A 20,213-nucleotide genomic window follows, 5' to 3' on the forward strand; every position below is an offset into this window, starting at 1 on the left:
TCAGAAATGTTCCAACACGTCTGTAGAAAGTCATGATGTCCGAGAGTAATTAATCTACTCGCAAATAGAACCATATGTCTCCTGGATTTATTATCACAAGAGTTACGTATCGTAATGTAGAGTAGACTTTCACAAGAAGAAATGCCAACAATATGGTCATTCTAATTTTATGAAGAATCTTTGTAAAAAAAAACTGGTCATTGTAGAAAAGTTACTTTGGCATGACATTCATTAACACTTTAAAAATTGATAACAGTCCTTGTATTACATGTAGGTTAAAAACACTAGTTCAATAGTTACTTGTATGCTAATAATTATTGCTTCCAACTTAACCGTATCAAATGACTGAAACACAGCTCAACTGGCCGACAGCGATCAGCGATCAAACAAAAATTAATGTTTTAGTGTTAAAACTAAATATAAAATAAAAAATGATTATCTATAATTTGAACATAATAAATCGGCCATTGATTTCTTTAAAAAATCCATTTGTATCACAGAAAAATAATTCTAATACGTCGGCTATAGTTAGGTCGGCTGCCAATAACGATTACCATAACTCTCTCAAGTGATTGTCTGAAAATGGTGATTTTATTAATATTTCCATTGGTCAATTAATTTCAGAATTAAAAAAGAGACAAATTACACACATGCCAATGCCTTTCATGTTTACAAAGACTAGTAATATGTCATCGATTACAATAATTGATTGTGTTTTAAATGTGAAATTTAGGTATAATGTAGTTTCACTTATTGGATGAAAGACCATATATAATACAATAAGATGTTCATTTTATTGTTAAAATTGACCAAATAACAATGTAAGGTGGATTAACGTAAGGATTGGCACATCATCTGAACTTTTCACAATTTACTGTGAATACTTGTTTGTTTATCATTAAAGTCAGCCTAAATGCAGAGTGTACCCACTACATGGAATAAAACAAAAAAAGAAAATGTTTTTTTGTAATCGTTAGAAATACAGATTATTGTTGTTTTTGTTAAATAGCTAAATTGTTGTTGTTGTTGTTTTCATATTATTATTGTAATTATTATTATATTTTGTAGTTTGTATTTATTCATAAATGTATTATGATTTAATCACATGCCGACATGTTAACAAGGAAAGGAAAAACTGTTCTAATACCTTTACTAAAGCTACCTCCACTTGTTTAGTTATTGTTTTGAAGAAGCGCAATGCGACTGGGGAGGTATAAATAAAAGTCTCAGAAAATCTTAGTTTTCTTAGCCTTTGCATTTTCATCCTACGAAGAATATGTCTGGTTAGTTGTTCCATAGATAATTATTACAGTAAATTGTGAAACGCTTAGACGGTGTTTACCAATCCTTACATAATTGTGTATCTTTTTCATATAAATCATTTATTATTTGTTTCGTTGTTTTCGCATGGAATATGCCGCGACGAGATTTGATCAAGAATTAGTTTTACTGTCATCAGCACATACATGGCACACCGTGAAATTAGATAAACGACAGCTAGATAGGATTTGCTTGTATTTTCCGATAGTTCCAATGACGCTTGTTACTATGTTAAGTCTACTATGAAACTCGATTCATGGAAATGATCAAGGAGGAGTGAGTAATGAAAGACAGTATTTCATTGGTCAAAGGCAGGAACATTTTATCACGTGGTTCATCACGTGGGTTTTTACAACGTCATGACATCACGCTGACAGGATATCAGCACGGTAGTACTAAGAGAGGACTTACAAAGTTTTGTTGTTGCTACAAACGGACAACACATTGCCAAGGAAAATGTCGACGACAATTTTCCTACTGTGTTTGGCTACTCTAGTGACTTTGTAAGTACATTTAATACATCTTTTATAGCATTCTACAAAACTTACAAGGTATAAGTAAAATAGTATACAAGAACTAGATTTTTATCCTTGTGCTTTGTCATAACATGATTTCAACAGATGTATCTTTTTTTTTTAAATATACGAAAGAAGAGTCTCTTCAACTGAACCGGTTATAATATTTCATATTATCCGATTTGATTAATAGACAGAACAGAATTTAACACATTCTTAATTGCTGGCTTTTGTGCGAGCGAAATGATATCCAATGTAACTTATATTTTCAAAATCAGATTATATTATTTTGCTTTAATAGATTTATAAATAGCATTCCTTAATGCGCCAAATTTTATCTATTGGCTCTTGTTGATATTTGCATTTGAAGGCATAAACTATGTGAATTCGGGATTTTTCAACGCTAATAGGCATAAAAGTAGTTTCAATTTATTATATATCATTCCATTAGGTTACGAAACCCATGAGGACAAACATTACATAATAATAAAATGATAAAGTATACAAATGTTTAAGGCGTATAATCATTGCCGAACATAAAATAACAATATATAACTAAAAAAAAATATGAATGAAACAAGCATGTTCTTCACGACAAATGCAGTGATAATATGAATGCATTAAGTATTGAGTAAAAATAAGAATTTGTTTAAACATATTTTATTTAATAAAGTCATTTCATGAATAATTTACAAGTCAGTAATAAGGGAAATGGACAGAAAGCCAATAAATTTACGGTTGTCGTTTCCCTGAAAGCCAAACAATAATGTCTTTCCAGATATATCATTAATAAGTTTGTTATATTACATTAACAAAATACGAAGTCAGCATACCTTAAATAGTCATATCCACAGAAATATTAAAATATTTGCTAACCACTAGTCTGATAATTACATATGTGAAAAATACCTATTTGTGTCTTGCTCCATATGGATTACAAATTCTTTCATTGTACTATCAAATCATAGAGTTTATTGATGTCTTATTAATCATATAAACCAGATATTCATTATGTTATGTTTATATTGGACAAGTCAATTTTAAACAGTGCTAAGCTTGAGTCCATTAATATTTTGAACTAAATGTTAAAACTATTTAATCTTCGTTTTGCTTTTAGTTTGAATATTAAACCAAAATCGTCGTGAATCTGAGCTCTTGTGGTGCAAAATCGTCGTTATATTAGCTCTTGTGTTGAAAAATCGGCGTGAACTTTAACACTAAATTAACTAAATCGCCGTGAACCTCAGCCCTTGTATTGCAAAACTAATGAGAACTGTTGTAATGCAACATTGTCGTCAACCTTAGCTCTTGCGTTGCAAAATTGAAGAGAGCAGTAACTCTTGTGTTGCACCATCGTCGTGAACCTAAATTCATGTCTTGCAGAATGGTCGTAAACCTTGGCTCTTGTGTTACAAAATCGTCGTAAACATTAGCTGTTGTGTTGCAAAATCACAGTGAACCTTTACAAAATCGCCGTGTCTTTTAGCTCTTGTATTGCCAAATTGCCTTGAACGTTACTCTTTTGTTGCAACATCGTCATGAACCTAATCTCTCGTCTTAAAAATCGTTGTAAAATAAGATGTTTTTGTTGAAAAAATCATCGCAAACCTCAACTATTGAGTTACAAAATCGTCGTGAATCTTAGCTTCTTTTCTGTTGCAAAATCGACGTGTACCTCAACTCTTTTGTTTCAAAATCGTCGTAAATATTAAGTCTTGTGTTTCAAAATGATTTGAGAAGTTTCATGAGTATGACAATTGTGATTGCTCTTCTACATAAAGAGTTACTTTAAACATTTAGCCAGTTCAAATATAATATATGAAAATTTTATAAAAATAATTTGTTTAGTGAAAACTGACCGCAAAACATCTTTAAAGAAACAGTGTTAAGAAAGCTTTAAGCTAAGCATTCCAAGATTTGGAACAATGAGGAATACGGATCTGGATTTCTAAAAACTAATAATGTCAAGCAAGCAGGAGAATGAATAGCGACCTATCACTGACAACATTATATATTTGTAACGAAATCCTGGTAATTGCTGTGGAATAATGATGCCCAGATGACGGTTTAATGATCTTATTAGGTTTCTACCATCCATATTTTACAAACAAGAATTTGAAATAAGACGCTTTCTGCAAAACCTCTCATGGTGAGAGTTTCTCAATACAAAATATTTCAAAATATTTGTTATTTTGATAAATACCGAAAAATAAAGATACATACAATAAATAAAGATTTGCATGTAGTGAAAATTACTTTATGACAGGAAATTTTTCAATATGAAAATAAACTACTCCCGATCAGCAGCTCTGAAACATTATGTGGATTAAGAGTAAGATGAACGGTTCAACCTTCCATGTGCTGTTGTATCCACCGACCGTTCCAAGATGATGCCCAGACGCGTTCAATATTTGTTGTCCTTTATGTATGTACGAGTAGTTTTGCGTACATATCGGATACATAATCTGGCGTATAGTTTCGTTTAAAAAGACTCCTTTGGGTCTTTGTTCCTGTTTAAAAGCACGAGTAAAATAGTGCGAGTTTTAGATTCACTACTTTACCAATGAATCTGATTACTTTGTATCACCGTCAGAAACCTTTGTATCACCGTCATTTCTGACGAAAAGTAGAGGAAAAGATAATTTAGTCAGTCAGATACATATGCTGCAGACTAAGTCTTTTGATAAGTGTGATTCCTCTCGTTTCCACTTAGGGAATTGAAGTAATGACCTCCAGCATCATGCTGTCATTTTTATAAAACCGACGGAATAAGTATAATTAAGTTATATGTTCTTTTTCATAAGTAAATAAGCCGATGGAATAAAAAAGATCACTTCCCTAAGGGATTGTACAATTACTCATAGAAAAGTTTTGGAAAAAAATGTGATCGAGAAATTATTGTCATAAATAGGGCTTCTTATATTTGAAAAGGACTGATTGTGATGTACATTAGGCTTGTTTTATATAATGAGATAACAGAGGCGTGTCGTGCTTATTATTTTCGTTATTATTATTATGCCATATTTAGGTAATGTAGGATTGTTTTAGTAGTGAGCAGTCTCAAGGACTACAAAAATATTTTGACCATAGGCCCAGCTTCTTTCACAGAATTTATGATCATTTTTTGATTGTGCTCGACGCCTGTGCTCATATTGAAAATTTTAGTTTGGTTTAAACAATTTGGTTAAAAACTACTAAAGGTTTCCCATACCCGTAATATTAAACGTATTTTCATTGTCAGATCATTTCTGTGATAATGAATAAATTGTAAAATATTTCGTGCAGTTTGATAAAACAATACTTCTTGATGAAAGAAAACTTGTTCCTAGCTCAGTTTAGAGACTTTCAGTTTTTAGGCCCTTTTGGGCAAAAATGAACCTCTCCTTTGATAAACATTGAAAGACAGGTATATTTCTGCAATATTTATGTTTTGAACCATTCATTACTTGATATAATAATATAATATAAAAAATCTTTTGATCTTGGTATGTAATCATACACAAAGTTTAACAACGGAGATAATGACACAGTAGAAGACAGGTCAATGGTCTGCGTAAACGCTTCAACCCAGATACGTTAATTGGTCGCTGGCATAATTAATATAGAAATAAAATAAACAGGGAAATTCGCATTTATTTTATTATTTATTTCAACCGTAAGTTGTGTCTTTACTAGTGATCGAAACAAACGTGCAATGTCGCGGAACCCTTTATTTTAATTCTAATTTTGCATTAAATGTTATGCGCTTTTTAAATTAGCGGACGCTTATCGAAGTATGCAGGGATTTGTTACATGCTCACTCTCCATTATCATAACTAGAATAATGTGTTATTCCACATTACTATCGCACATGTTATTCAATTATGTTATAAGGTACCTTCCGAGGAATTGCAAGCATCTATATATTTTATTTAAGATTACAGACTATGCAAATAGCAATTGTTATATCTAAATCTTTGTAATAGCGTATTTATCATGGAGCACCGAAACCTGTATTTAGAACGTGAACTTCTGTACGTCAAAAAAACTCCCCGGATGTGAACAGTCAGCAGTGGCGACCACAAACAGTAGTTCCGATTTTTTTATAAGACTTGTATAGCATTAATCATTTTTCGACATGACTGTCTCTGCCTCGGTTTCTTACGGCCCAGCATCAGACCATTGTTAATATCCGGAAAAAAGATGTCTAAGCATGCGTCGATTTAACTTTGCTAATTTTATAATTGTTAAGTGGACAGCAGTAAGTGACTTCGTGGTATTTGTCATCAAAGTCTTTGAAAGTACGCCGATTCACTGATTCAATACTGAAAACAAAATTATTTGACCACGTACAGGAAGAACAATTCTTTTCTGTAACAAAATGTCATTGTTCTGTAGAAACAGCATTAAATAGCTCTTGAAATATCAGAATATCCGACAATAAACACAGTTTGGCGAGGTCCTGTAAAGAAAATAAATTCCTTTAAAAATAAACCTATTGTAATCTGCAGAAAGTTTGTCTGGCGGTCAGCTCCTTGTTAGTGGCATCATTTTATTAGACCTTTGTCTGCATTTATCTTCATTCAGAACAAATTAGATTACCTTAATCGTTTTGTTGGTGGTGGTAATTGATCAAAAGATACCGCGAATATTTGCATTGGATCTGCTTGTGTCATTCATGATTTCCTGGAGAATCGATATAAAATAGCTTTTTGCGCTCAAATTGCACTCAAATTGCATATACATTTACCAGAAAGTTTAGTTTTGTATGAAGTAGTTTGGAATTCTTGTATAAATCAGATCTTGTTTTTTTTCAAGTATTTTTTAAGCCGTCATGTAAGCCCATCCAGATCTTTCGTCCACTTAATGAACGGTTTCAATAGATTTTGTATTGTTGTGTGAAGTACTTTGTTAAGCCGTCATAGAAGCCCCTTCCCAAACTATCACCCAAACTCGATGAACAGTTTCAAGCAGATCATTCGTTGTTCCATAAAGTATTTCTTTCCATGTTAGCCCCTTCCTGATCTTTAATAACCTCGATGAACAGTTTCAAGCAGATCATGTGTTGTCCGTTAAGCTCATGCACTACGGTTACAGAAGTAGTGTTGATTTTTCCTCCTGTCCACATTTTTTCTATCGATGAAATCTTCTGAGTACTTTTTATACTAGGGAAAACATAAATCGGTTGTGTATTAGTATCATCTCTCTACTGCAGAACGTTTGCTCTAGTAATACGTTAATTATTTACTCGAAATTTCGAGACTCAAAATTGCGAGATACTAACTCGTAATTTCGATTTGCTTACTCGACAGTTCAAGCTAAATATCTTAAAATTTTGAGTTATTAACTACTCTAGTATACGTATAGGTCAAGATTAGGTACCTTGTATAGACCTCAGATAAACCTAGAGGCTTGATAAGTTCGCTTTTAAATAATAAGCATTATTTCAACTATGTTTAAGTCCAGTTTAAACCGATATGACAAGGAAATATAGACATAGCTATAGATTTTGAGATAGGTGACTGGCTAGTTTTTAAACTTGTTATGTTTCCCTATTTTGAACACATCTGGAAGGTTTCGGTCATAATCCGAGGCCCTAAAACTGGAACATATTATACATTTTAATGTAGATTTTTACCGTAGTTTGAGATCTTCTCTAGTTCTATAGGCATACTTCGATGTATAGCAGAATATTTTCAGTCCTTACATGATATATCCACCTTACATGTTTACTTTCTAATAGTCAATAAAAGTAGAAAAGTAGTCCGTTGTCATCGGTTTTCCTTGCAGCATAAGAAGATACATTTACAAATTCAAACGTTAATTTGCTAATATCACAAAATTGGAAACGAATTTTGTCTCATCACTGTTCTTTCTCTTAAATAAAAAAGTAATCTTTAAAAACTGATTACTTTGGTAAAGAATAATCAAATAAAGGACAGACAACTAAAATGTATTTCTATGGTATGTTAGTAAATTACAGACAAACCTATCAATATTTGATATATTTAGAGCATTTTATCCCTTGGGTATTCTTCTGTTGCAGCGCTTGTGTCTCTGTGCCGAAATCTGAATATCAGAAAATGACCAGATAATGTATCTTTAGCTTTCCTCGCCGCTTTTCTATAGTTTAAATTCACTCTGAATTAGAAATGCTTAAACTTTCCATTGTTTGTACTTTCTGCAGTATTATATGAGGAGATAAATTCATGCCCTATTTATCTATTTATAATGACATGGACGAAGATAACTAAACGGTTTTGAACAGAAGGCATAATACACAAAAAAATTCGTTGAAATAGTGTTCAAGTATTAAGAAACGTTAGGAAAACTGGAAACATTCAGCGTATTAAACACACCGTTGATCCGCTACGTTTTCAAAGTAATGCATCATTGTTATAATATGTGGAACTTATTACAGAAAGAACATTTAATGTTGGGAATGAGTATTTGGGCGTCTTGAAAGTGAGGGAACCATGTTTTATAAAGCCAAGCTTTAGCTCTTTGTGCTTTTCAATCTTTCTAGAAATTTAATTTCACAATAATGGCATTAAAGCAAAAAATTGGAATAATATACGCCAATCTACGATTAATCAGCTTGTCTGATAGACTTACGTATACGTGGGTTAGGTCATTGGCTTTTGAAAGCATTTTTTTCAACATATCCTTTGATAAACATAATGACATCATTGAGATGATAAATCTAAAATATGCTTTTATGTATATTCTGACTCCAGGTACAGAAACCACGTACACTTATTTGATTAACCGACGATAATTACGTAACAGAAAATGTTTTGTTGAAAAAAGCCAGAAAGATGCATCGTTTAACAATAACATGTACAAGAGCAGTTGTATATGCCTATTGGCATAAAACCAATTTAACTAAAATGTCAGTTAATGCTAGTCTCTCTGTTTGGATGATATATAGAGATAATAAACCATATCGTATAATATGAAAATATCACAGTTCAATCAATTATCAATGGAACATTGTTTAGATACTGCAAATACGGCGGTAATAACTTAATTGAACACATTGCTAGGAGGTACATTTTGCTTTTGAGTTTGTTATATTTACGAATTTTGTATAAAAAGAATGTTTATTTTTGGGAAAAACAGCACTGGTGCAATAATTTTCCAGCTGACCGCACGCAAAATTTGATGACATCGACACAATGTCGTCGCTCCGAAATATATCTTTCAAAATCAACATAAGTTTCAAAAAGGATATTGTAAGAGCTTCAATTATTTTGATGAAGGTAAAGATCACAACTGAACCAACAAGACTAGGGAAATTTGAGTGAATTTAAAGATATTTTAAATTGATTTCGATAAATGTATTTCTACAGAAGGTGATTTGCATCTTAACGTGGTTGTTTTTGTTTTTTTTGTTTTTTTTTTTTAAGGGGGCGGGTTAAGTCCTATGTAATGGTTGTAAAGAGCGATAGTCAGACATTTTGAATGTTTTTATGATACTCGTGGAAAGAAAACACCTACTTTTTGTTGCAAGCTACTGTAAATTGTAAACACAAGGACAGCAAATTATTGTTCGAGCATTTATACTGGTATAAATCACACTGGGCTTGTTTTTGCAAATAAATGAATCGCGCTAGCGATTCTTTGGTTTGTTTGTTCGTTTGTTTTGGGTTTAACGCCTTTTTTTCAACAGTATTTCAGTTATGTAACGGTGGGCAGTTAACTTAAACAGTTTTCCTTGACTCTGCACCAGTACAAACCTGTTCTCCGCAAGTAACTGCCAACTTCTCCACATGGATCAGAGACGAATGGTTTCAGATACAATGTCTTTTATCAACTCGTCACGGAAAACATATATCTGAAGAAGCTTTCGTGTGTACGGGCCCTCCGTAAGGATTTTAACTTACCCATCGTACAAAACTTTTTCACCTATACAAGAATACAGTTCGGCAATACATGGAGGTTTTAAGATCGGTCGTAGAAATCAAGCGGTGTGCCGTAACCATGGAAACGGCAACTGAAGCTGGTAATCGCGGAAGCTAAAAATCTTTCTTTTGTTATATTTCAAAAGGTAATGGTATTAGAAACTTGATTTTTCAAATTTTCATTAAGTTATGAATATCTATCGTTTGCAGTGATTTGGCACGTGCATTCAGTTGTGAATCTTCTCTCCATAATTAAGCAGTACAATAATGGGAGTAAACCAAAGTGATGCTAATAAAATAAATGTACATGTATGTTTATATGGAAACCTAGTGCGCCATGTTATTTATCAGTTGCTAAATATCAGATAACAATGCTAAATGCCAAACACCTTATGCAAAATGTTTCAAACGAAATGACATTTATTAAGTACAATGGGAAGGCTATGGAAATCCGGTGTGCCATGCTAATTGCTTGCCAAATGCTAAATGTCAAACAGTTGTTGCAAAATGTTATTTGCTATATGCTTAATGTCAAATATTGCCTGTGAAATGGTACATTTGTAATTGTCAAAAAATCAATTATAATTGCTAATTGCAAATACGAAACAATAAATGCCAAATCCGTATTACAAAGTACTTATTCAGAGAAACAGCTGAATATATCAGTGTATAAATGCATCCTGTAAATAGTCATTGGCCTTTGTAACATTACTTTTTCTCTCTTAAAAACATTTCTTAACATTCTAGAGTGAAAAGTTTCGATCATGTCATCTCATAACCCTCAGAACATGTTATTGCTTCAAATCAGACTGATAGAACTTCATATGTTTCTACGTGATTAAAAGTAACAGTCATTAGTGTAAGGGATACAGATTATTAACTCACAAAGTTAAAGCATTTGACGAGTAGCATTTGTCATTTGGCAATAATTATAGGCATTTAGCACAAAGGAGATAGCATTTGACATTTGATATGTATCGAAGGCCGGTGCGCCATGAATATAGCCAAATGTTAAATGCAAAATGCAAATAACTTAATGCTAAACACCAAATACTTAATGTTAAATGTCAATCAGTTAATGCAAAATGCCTAATACTTTATATGAAATGCAACATACCAAATGCGATATGCCTATGGAAGGTCAATGCGCAATGGCCACTGCAAAAATGTTAATGCAAAATAAAAATGCTATTTACGAACTGATTAACTTCAAATGTTGGCTTTCGAACGGTAATTGTCAATGATAAATGCTTTTTTGTTAAAATGATAAATGTCAAAATGCTCATTGCTAAGTTTCCATTGAAATAAAGAGCTGAATATATCAGTTATATAATCATTGCCCTTCGTTACATAACTTTTACATATCTTAGTCTATTATATGATAAATATTTTACAGCAAAATGTTTCAGTTCCATGTCCCTGTAACATCTGCAACGCTATTGCTTTAAATTAGACAGGCAGCACATTTATTTTTTTCCAAATGAGTAAAAGCTACATTCATTAGTTGAAGACTTAAAGATCACAAAGATTGATAATTTGAAAATTACCATTTATCATTCGACAAAAAGAATTTGTTTTTATCTTCTTCTCCTCGTTTGCAAATACATTGTCAGAACAGTAGCCTTGGTGAAACTTGTGGTTTTGCCGCAGATCCTCAATGCCTCCATACAGTTGCTGGTGCATTGAGGTATCTATCGGCCAAGTCGCAGCTCGCTCATGATCATGCCTTTTTACATCTCCGAAGTATATGCTCCGCAGTCTGATCTTCCTCACCACATGAACAAGATGGCGATGGTGCCAGTCTGTATTTCTTGTACATGTGAGCATTGAGTTTGTTGTGCCCCGAGCTTGTTCAAGGAGGTGAAAAGCATCTTTCTCTATCCTTGGTCTCGTTAGTGCCTTGATGATGGTGGCTTTATTCTTGTAACACACAGGTTTTGTTGGTTGATCTGACTGAGCTTCTAGCTTAGCCATTTTGTCTGTCTCTACATTGCCTGCAAGTCCACAACGGATGTAATCCACCGAAGTGCTACTTTGCAGTTTATACTCGGGCTCTACATTCTCCTGGCTAGTGCGGAGCTTTATTGTTGATCAGGACTTCCATAACAGACAGTGCATATATGTGAGAAAGTCGACTGAGGAGCTTTCTTCTGCCGAGTCTTCTACCATTCAGACGGCCTTCATGAGTGCTTCAGTCTCTGCCTTATAATTGCTGCATGTAGAGATTTTATGACATTTAGCATTTTGTCCACGGATTATAGTTTTTTGTATGTAGCATAAGTATGCGAAATTAACATTAAACTATTGACATTTAGCGTTAACAACTTCTTATTTAGCATTTGACAGTTAGCATAGCGCATCAGCCCCCACTAATTGCGCAGGGACAATGAACCCCAGTGTTACGAAAAGAGAAGTTCGCCAAGCATTTAAGATGATGTTAGATGATCTGTTTTTGCAATTCAAAATGTAGTTTCATGTTGTTGGTGAGATCTTGTATATGAATCAGATAAGGATGTGACAGTTATAGCTTTGGCTAAGCTGTATTGCTTATTGTATTGAGAAAAGATCTAGATAACTTTCACTGTGAATTTCCACGTCTACATGTAAACGGGTTATCGCTAAATGACAAATTTTATGGGAGTATTTTCAGATGGTGATGTTTTTCAGACAGATAATATTTCTTTAATATAACTTTAGGACGGCCAGCACATATCCTTAGGACGGCCAGCACATATTTATGCAATCTCGCCAGGCATATGTATGTTTTTGACAACACAGTAAATGACGTCACTCGACCTTCGGCTATTTCCGGAAGTAAATAAAATGAAAGTAGAAATGTTAAACTTGAAAAAGACTGCATTTTGATTCGTAGATAGTCAGGGGTCACGCGCAGGGGTCACTCCATCTAAATATATGCGCGTGGACTTTTTTTTTTTTTTTCTTTTTTTGCTATTGGGGAGCCAATTTTCAGCACTTATTACGAATTGAAATTACCTGGGCTTTAGTACAGCATGTCAGCTTTTAATCTATGAAAAAAATATTTGAGCTCTTGATAAACACAAATCCCACAGGGGTCCGTAACGGACCAAAGGTACACTGATAATTTTGGAACTTCATCAAATCGTTAAAAATGTCATTTTTGATGTTGTCTGAGAGTGTCAGTATATGCCTCAGATGTAAGATATAACCGTATTTGAGAGCTGTAGACCTAGACATTTCAGAAATATTTTCAAAATAAGTTTCGTTTAAATGTTTCTGCGGAAGCGTGAAAGGGCCATCAGACGCTAATACGTTTTAGTACGTTAAGATTGCGGAAAGGATATGTAACCTAACATCTAAATATGTATATTGTTTCATTTTTGGTGAGAAGACATGTTATATTTAATGGCTATATATGTGATTTTATGTCACTGAAATGCTGTAAAGCACTGAAAATGAGATCTCAAGATTTAATTGTTTATATGATACAAATGAAGAATGTAACCTTGTACCATTTGAATTTCGGTGTTTTCACTCAAAGCAAATTGATTCTAATATAGTGTGCATATTGATAAGTTCTGGAACAGTCGTACAAAGTTGCAATAAAGAATAAATCCTAGCACTGAGATGTCTAGTATTTATTGAAGTTGCTCAATTGGAGGAAGTGGTAGAGCGTGGGGGTGGGGGATCCGGGGTTTGGCCATCCGCAGTTATTTATTAACACCTGAAATTCGACCTTACACATTGTCCTATACTTACGTTCTGATTGCTTTTTAAAACGAGATTATGGTATGTGTATGTTTTTTCAATGTTTAGAATGTAAGTTATCATAGCAAAACGATCAATTGGAATTCATTTTGTTTTTCAATTTGTCAATAAAGTGTAAAGTGTTTTGTACATAAAATAACTAGAAATGTGCGACTTATTGAAGCAACGGAGCCGGAATGAAAATGTATAAAGATAACATTTGCTGACCATCCTTTTGCAAACTGTCACCCTAACAAGTGTATTTTTTCCTCGTAACCGCATGCAGAGCATGTATATTGCTACTACAAATGTGCATGAAAGAAATACATACATACTCATTGAAAAACATCGTATTTTCCTTTTATTTTTCCATCTGGTCTATATACAATATATATATATAAAGTACTTGATAACATACCAATGGTCATGATATCTCCGGAAAATGTATTGCATAATACGAGATTCAACAATGTAACAATAAGTGACCCAACCCGAAAATAAGAAATACGCAAAACATTGTTATTATTTACATGTACGTAAGCATCACTTTGGTAGAACCGCTCTACACACACTGGAAGCCTTAACTCTAGGTCTCGTTTACTCCCATAATGGTTCCAAAAGTCCGGTAATTTGATTAATTATTAAAACTAAAGAAGTATCAAATCTAAAATATTTTATTTCGTAGCAGTAATAGTAAAAATATCAACGAAAAAGGGAACAATTTTATGCATGCATTATAATATGTTAAGCGTATCTATACATTACTGATAGCTAACAAAAGGCAATGTCATAAAAACAATTTTTCCACATGTTTTCCAACAATTAATTAAATAAACTTTGTTGTTTGTCATATAATATCTATTAAATATTCCAAAACGATATTTAACGAATTATTAATTAACTTCATTGTCCATATGTATTGAAAAAAGGAAGCGAATTAATAGCCTATATGGCATGTAACCCGCTGCATCAATATATAAAATGAAGTTAAACTGACGTATCAAAAGTTTTAGAATTTTAATTGCAAACATATTATACAACATTTTCAAGCCAAACATCAGCAATAGTTGTAATTAAGTCTAGAAAACATTTTCTGATTACAGAAAGACATCTTATTGGTTCATAACTGAATGCACGTGCTTATTACTAAAATTGCACGTGCTGACGACAATTAAGAAATTAAATCTGATATTTAGAATATAATTACTGCGAACGATAGGTATTCATAACTTAATGAAATTTGAAAAAATCAAGTTTCTAATACTACTACTTTTTGAAATATGACACAAGAAAGTTTTTTGACTTTCCGCGATTACCAGCTTCAGTAGCCGTTTCCATGGTTACGGCACACCGCTAGATTTCTACGACCGATTTTAAAAGTCAGTTCTTACATTACTTAATTGTTTTATCATAGTAAAAAAGTTTTGTATGATGGGTAAATTAAGTTTGGCATATATTTTGAAAGATTCCTCGTATAATACGGCCCGCACGGGGATCAAATTCACGACCCCGCGATCTGTAGATCTGTGCTCTCCTGTTTAGCTAAGCGGGCAGGTGCTAGCGATTTTTGGATGCTTTTGCCAAATGTTCACTTTAGTTAATATCCGTGTAAACGCAGAGAAAAAAATATACCGAGTCCTTAAATAAAGTTAGCAGTTTGTCTTCCAGCGCACGTTTCAGTTTTTTAGTACAACTTTTTCAAAGCTTTACGTTCTAGTTTTGAAGAATAAAACATCGTGCTCTTGTCCACATTGGTAATTTATGTTTTGATAGACATAACGATCAAAATGAGCAACACCTTCAAGGTCTTGCGTCCAACTTAATTGATTAAATTGATGGAAGTAAGTTCAAAACTATTTAAAAACATTCAATTAAAACTTAAAATTCTTTCTGCGGAAGAGATTTTTGATAGAATAGTCTTCCTTTCGTGTATACTCACTGATCTTAAACAAATAAATACCCATGATACACATAAAATTAAATTACTATACTGTATAATGCAGGAAAAATCGCTGTAAATACGTCTGAGGATTTTTCGCGCTTTAATGTCGTAAATACACTAATATAAGAACTCGTGAAAAGGAAATCTTCGCGCGATCTAGCACGCATTGCCGTGATTAAATTACTTTGTAGGTTTTAATTTACATTTATGACTGGTCTTTTAGTAACAGACTGACTTATCATTTCAAAATCTCATCATCAGTCTTTTATCTTTAATTAAAAAAAAACAAAAACATGTACATTGCTACAGCCAAGAGGGAATCTTGAATTCTTCAATTAATTAAGATATTTCCTGTGCTTGTCAAGGAGTGGTAATTTTGCTGACTTGACCGCGAAATTTTAATGAGATTTGTAAATAATATCATATGAGCCGTGCCATGAGAAAACCAACATAGTGGCATCCGCGCAGTCTAATCAGGATCCATGTTGTTCGCTTTCAAAGCCTAAATATTGTAGTTAGAGAATTCATTAGCGAACAGCTGCGACACACGTGCTGGTCGCAAAGCCACTATGTTGGTTTTCCCATGGCGAGGCTCATATAGAAAGTTGATCCTTTAAGACGAATCATGGTACATGAAAGAGCTAATGTTTTAAACACTTGTTATAGATTGTGCAGTAGTATATCTGTCACAGATTATCTAGCACGTGTGTTACAGTTTGTACGACTGTATATCTTGCCCGTGGGTTACAAAATGTACAACAGTATATCTGGCACGTGTGTCGCAGGCTGTACAACTGTATAATTTGCATGGGTGTTACACTGTACAACAGAATATCAGACACGTTTGTTACAAACTGTACAATAGAATATTTTGCACGTGCGTTACAGACTGTACAACATTATATTTGACACGTTTGTTGCAGACTGTAAAACAGTATTTTTAGCACGTGTGTTTCAAACTGTGCAACAGTATATCTGGCACGTGTGTCGCAGATTGTACAACAGTACATGTTTTGTGTTACAGACTTTACAACAGAATATCTAGCACGTGTGTTACAGACTGCACAACAGTAAATCTGACACGTGTGTTTTAGATTGTGCAACGAGTGTTACAGATTGCAAAACAGTATATTTATCCGTCAGATTGTTACTGATTGCACTACAGTATATCTGTCAGATGTGTTACCAATTGTACTACAGTATATTTTTATATCTGTCAAGTGTATTACTGATTGTACTACAAATATCTGTCAAGTATAAACTATATTTCTTATTACATATTTTCTCTAATAGTGTTTATATGTGGGAGTATTGTTGCATAGAATTGTTTTAACTCATCAGAGCGTATGATCCTCGTATGCAAATGTTTATTTGTTTATACATAGAATAACCTCTGCATAAACACACTGACAACATCCGTTTGTTGTCGGAAGGCTATCAAAGTTGAACCAATTAAAGATAAATTTGTTCGTTGTACACACGCCAATACATGCACTGCTGTAGGTTGTGTATTGGGAAGGCTAACAGAATGCTGCTCCCTCGTGTCCTAGTGTTGACACATGGCACTCCGTCCCACCAACCCTGCACAAGAAAATTTTTAAAAAATGGGGCGCAAACGGTACAAATAACATTGTCGAATCATCGCATTTCTTGAATCGTGTGCTCGTACTGTCGTGCTTAGTTATGTTGACGTTTCTGGCGGCGCGCCAACATGACAGCACGATATGGCAGAAAAAGGCATCATATCACTGTATTTTATCTGCATCAAATGAAAAATAAAATCGCATACTAGTGTAGAATTAAAGGTGCAAGTACGTTCATATGCCAAGTATCACGTCATTTACAGCATCTACTTTAATAAGTTTCTACGTAATCTGTATACGGCCAACGACCCTTGCACTCACAATATTTTTCTCCTATCGCGGTATTACATTCAATCATTAAACTAATCGGTAATCAATCATAGTATCACACACAATGATTTCCTTTTCCGGCAAATTGAAGCAATTACTATCCAGTTGTACGTGACTACGTTATATCCATGCATGTTCAACTATTGAATCAAAGTAGCGGCATCTTATTGTTCGATAAAATATTTCATGGGTCAGTCCCGATTTCACCGTTTTGTTTTCCACAAGTAGTAGTTCTAGTAAAGATATCATTGTCATCAACGAGCAGAAGTTAATATTCAACATTAATACCCGTATACCCTATTCATAATTGGTCAAAACTAAACCATCTCTTCATAAGTATTAAATATTGGCTACATTCAATTCATATTTGAAACAAAAATGAAGTACAGTGAAGGTGAAAACACGACAAAATAGAATTTATATGAACAAGTCACTACCACAATATACCACTACAAATGGCCTAGCAGTACAGATATTCTACAACATATCTGCTAACCCCATTAAGTTATTTCAATGCAGAATTACATGTCACGTTGGTACTTGTTAAATATTTGCACGTATGCTCAAATCTCTGTTGACATGTCTCATAAATCGGCAATGACTTGTTTTAGTCTTTTTTAACTTATTGGGACTAGAGTGGTTAAATATTCTCTCTCAAAATATCCTTTTCTTCTTAGTAATGCTTGTTTCTACTTTATAGACTGCAATGCAAATACTATTAGTCCTTTCATATTCCTTCGTTTTGGTTGTTCTTTAGTTCAGTTATTTCCCTGAACTTAAGGCATATGTCTATACCACAGAGAGATTTCCCAGAAATATCCTCTGTCTTAAAAATAGCACTCGTGTGGCTGCCATCTTCATATGAGTTATTTCAAACGACTCAACAAGCCTACGCATTACCATTCCAGTTGACCAAGCCCGTAGATATATATAATGTGACATCTTAATAGAAAATATCCTATACGATATGTCACATTAAAAGAAGGGTATCCGACACCTCTGAAAGGTTTACGCACATTGTCTAAATGCAGTGTCACATTTATTGCGTTCAGAATACGTTTATCATTAGATATGGACCATTGCTAGAGATTTTTATAATGATAAAATGTTTCTGTAAACACCAAATACGCTTCGTATTCCAAGGATTTATAAATGATGCAGTTATGCAATGGTCAATTATCTCTTTGTGACGAATACCAATATCGAGATATTTTAGATTTATATTATACACATGAGCCGTGCCATGAGAAAACCATTCTAGTGGCTTTGCGACCAGCATGGATCCAGACCAGCCTGCGCATCCGCGCAGTCTGGTCAGGATCCATGCTTCGCTTTCAAAGCCTATTGTAATTAGAGAAATCGTTAAAGAACAGCATGGATCCTGACCAGACTGCGCGGATGCGCAGACTGGTCTGGATCCATGCTGGTCGCAAAGCCACTATGTTGGTTTTCCCATGGCACGGCTCAGTCTTATTGAATTGCTTGCTGATCAATAGTCAAAACTATTTCTTGGGATCAGAAGGACTAGTTATTGGCCGCTAGCCAGATTACCTACGTGATGACATCGTCTGATAAAAAGTTTGAGTATATCATTAGGATCTTACATGTTTCGTGTGTAACACCCGGAGTGCGGGGGAGGGGGATGTTAGTGTGGAATGAGAACTAGATTGTTAGCCACGCAGTCCCAAGGGTTTGGAAAACAACTGTTATTCACAGTCACACATGTAAGATCATTTTTATTGCCTATCACGTTAAAAATTGATCGCGACCCCAACAAAGATTTGCAGGCATTATGCATACAGTTTATGACATCATAATACTGCTAGTATTATGTGATGTCATTTAAATGCACGCTATTTTAGACGAGGTTTTCGTACGGAATTATATGACTGCATGTGTAAGACAGGAGTTTTCAAACCCCAAAAGGACAGCGTGTAATGGAAAACCGAGCGCTTTACTATCATTGCAATATTTCAAAAGATAAAATATATATTAAAACTCGCTCATACACTCTGACGTTATAATATGACGTTAAACTATGATGTCAATATACGCACGTGTAGCTTATCCCCCACCCAAGTGGGAAAACATAGTGATCACCTACACGGATAATCTTTCTTCATCCGGGTCCTGTTAGAAAGGAAAGAAAGGAATATCTATCCGACAAATGGAAACTTGTCCCGCTAAGCAGGCAAACATTAAATACCACACAAGCTATGAAATATGGTAGAAAAGTACATATATAATATAGAATCTACATTAAATGAAACCTTTATAATTAAATGATTTTCCATTAACTCGAACCGTTTTTGTTGTTGTTGTTTTTCCAGGAATGTTCACACACTAATGAACGTCTTATGTTTCTCAACATGGTCGTTTTGCAAATGCCGAAACTAAACACGCCGATAACTTTCTTACATCTGAAAGAAACATGCGAGTCTTCACTGTTTTTGTTAGAGCATGTCCTATCTCATAATCATAGTTTCAAAAAAATGTTGTCTTCGATTTTTTTTTTGCGGAAATCAAAGGTATTATAAAAATGAAAAATCGATGCGGAATCATGTTTTGATCTATAAGCACCAGAAAAAAAAACAATCCTGTGTATTGAATACTAATAGTTTATGGTTATTTCTTCGTTATTCTTTAAATCCTAGTTCTTCAGCTTGTTCCGATTCGTAATTACTGTTGTTCCAATTGACGGAAAACGGATAATATTTTAAGAACACACTCTCTAAAAGCGTAATCTTAAAGCAGCGTATATATAACCCGGTATGTCAAACTCGCTTATCTCGAAATCAAGGCAATCTCGAAGATATTTATAAGCTCCGTCTCGAAAACACGCGCACAAAATATCACTTTTAAGTCGAATTTCGGTTACTAGTATCTCGAAGTAAAATTCTCGATTCTTTGGAAT

The 20,213-nt window shown here is 33.8% G+C and overlaps 1 pseudogene; it reads left to right on the top strand.

Moving 5' to 3' along the window:
- The first annotated feature begins 1,665 nt into the window (after window positions 1-1,665).
- Window positions 1,666-20,213, top strand: part of LOC123554261 (uncharacterized) — a 58,008-nt pseudogene continuing 39,460 nt past the window's right edge.

This window comes from Mercenaria mercenaria, chromosome 7 (genome assembly GCF_021730395.1).
Source record: "Mercenaria mercenaria strain notata chromosome 7, MADL_Memer_1, whole genome shotgun sequence".
Classification (NCBI taxonomy): domain Eukaryota; kingdom Metazoa; phylum Mollusca; class Bivalvia; order Venerida; family Veneridae; genus Mercenaria; species Mercenaria mercenaria.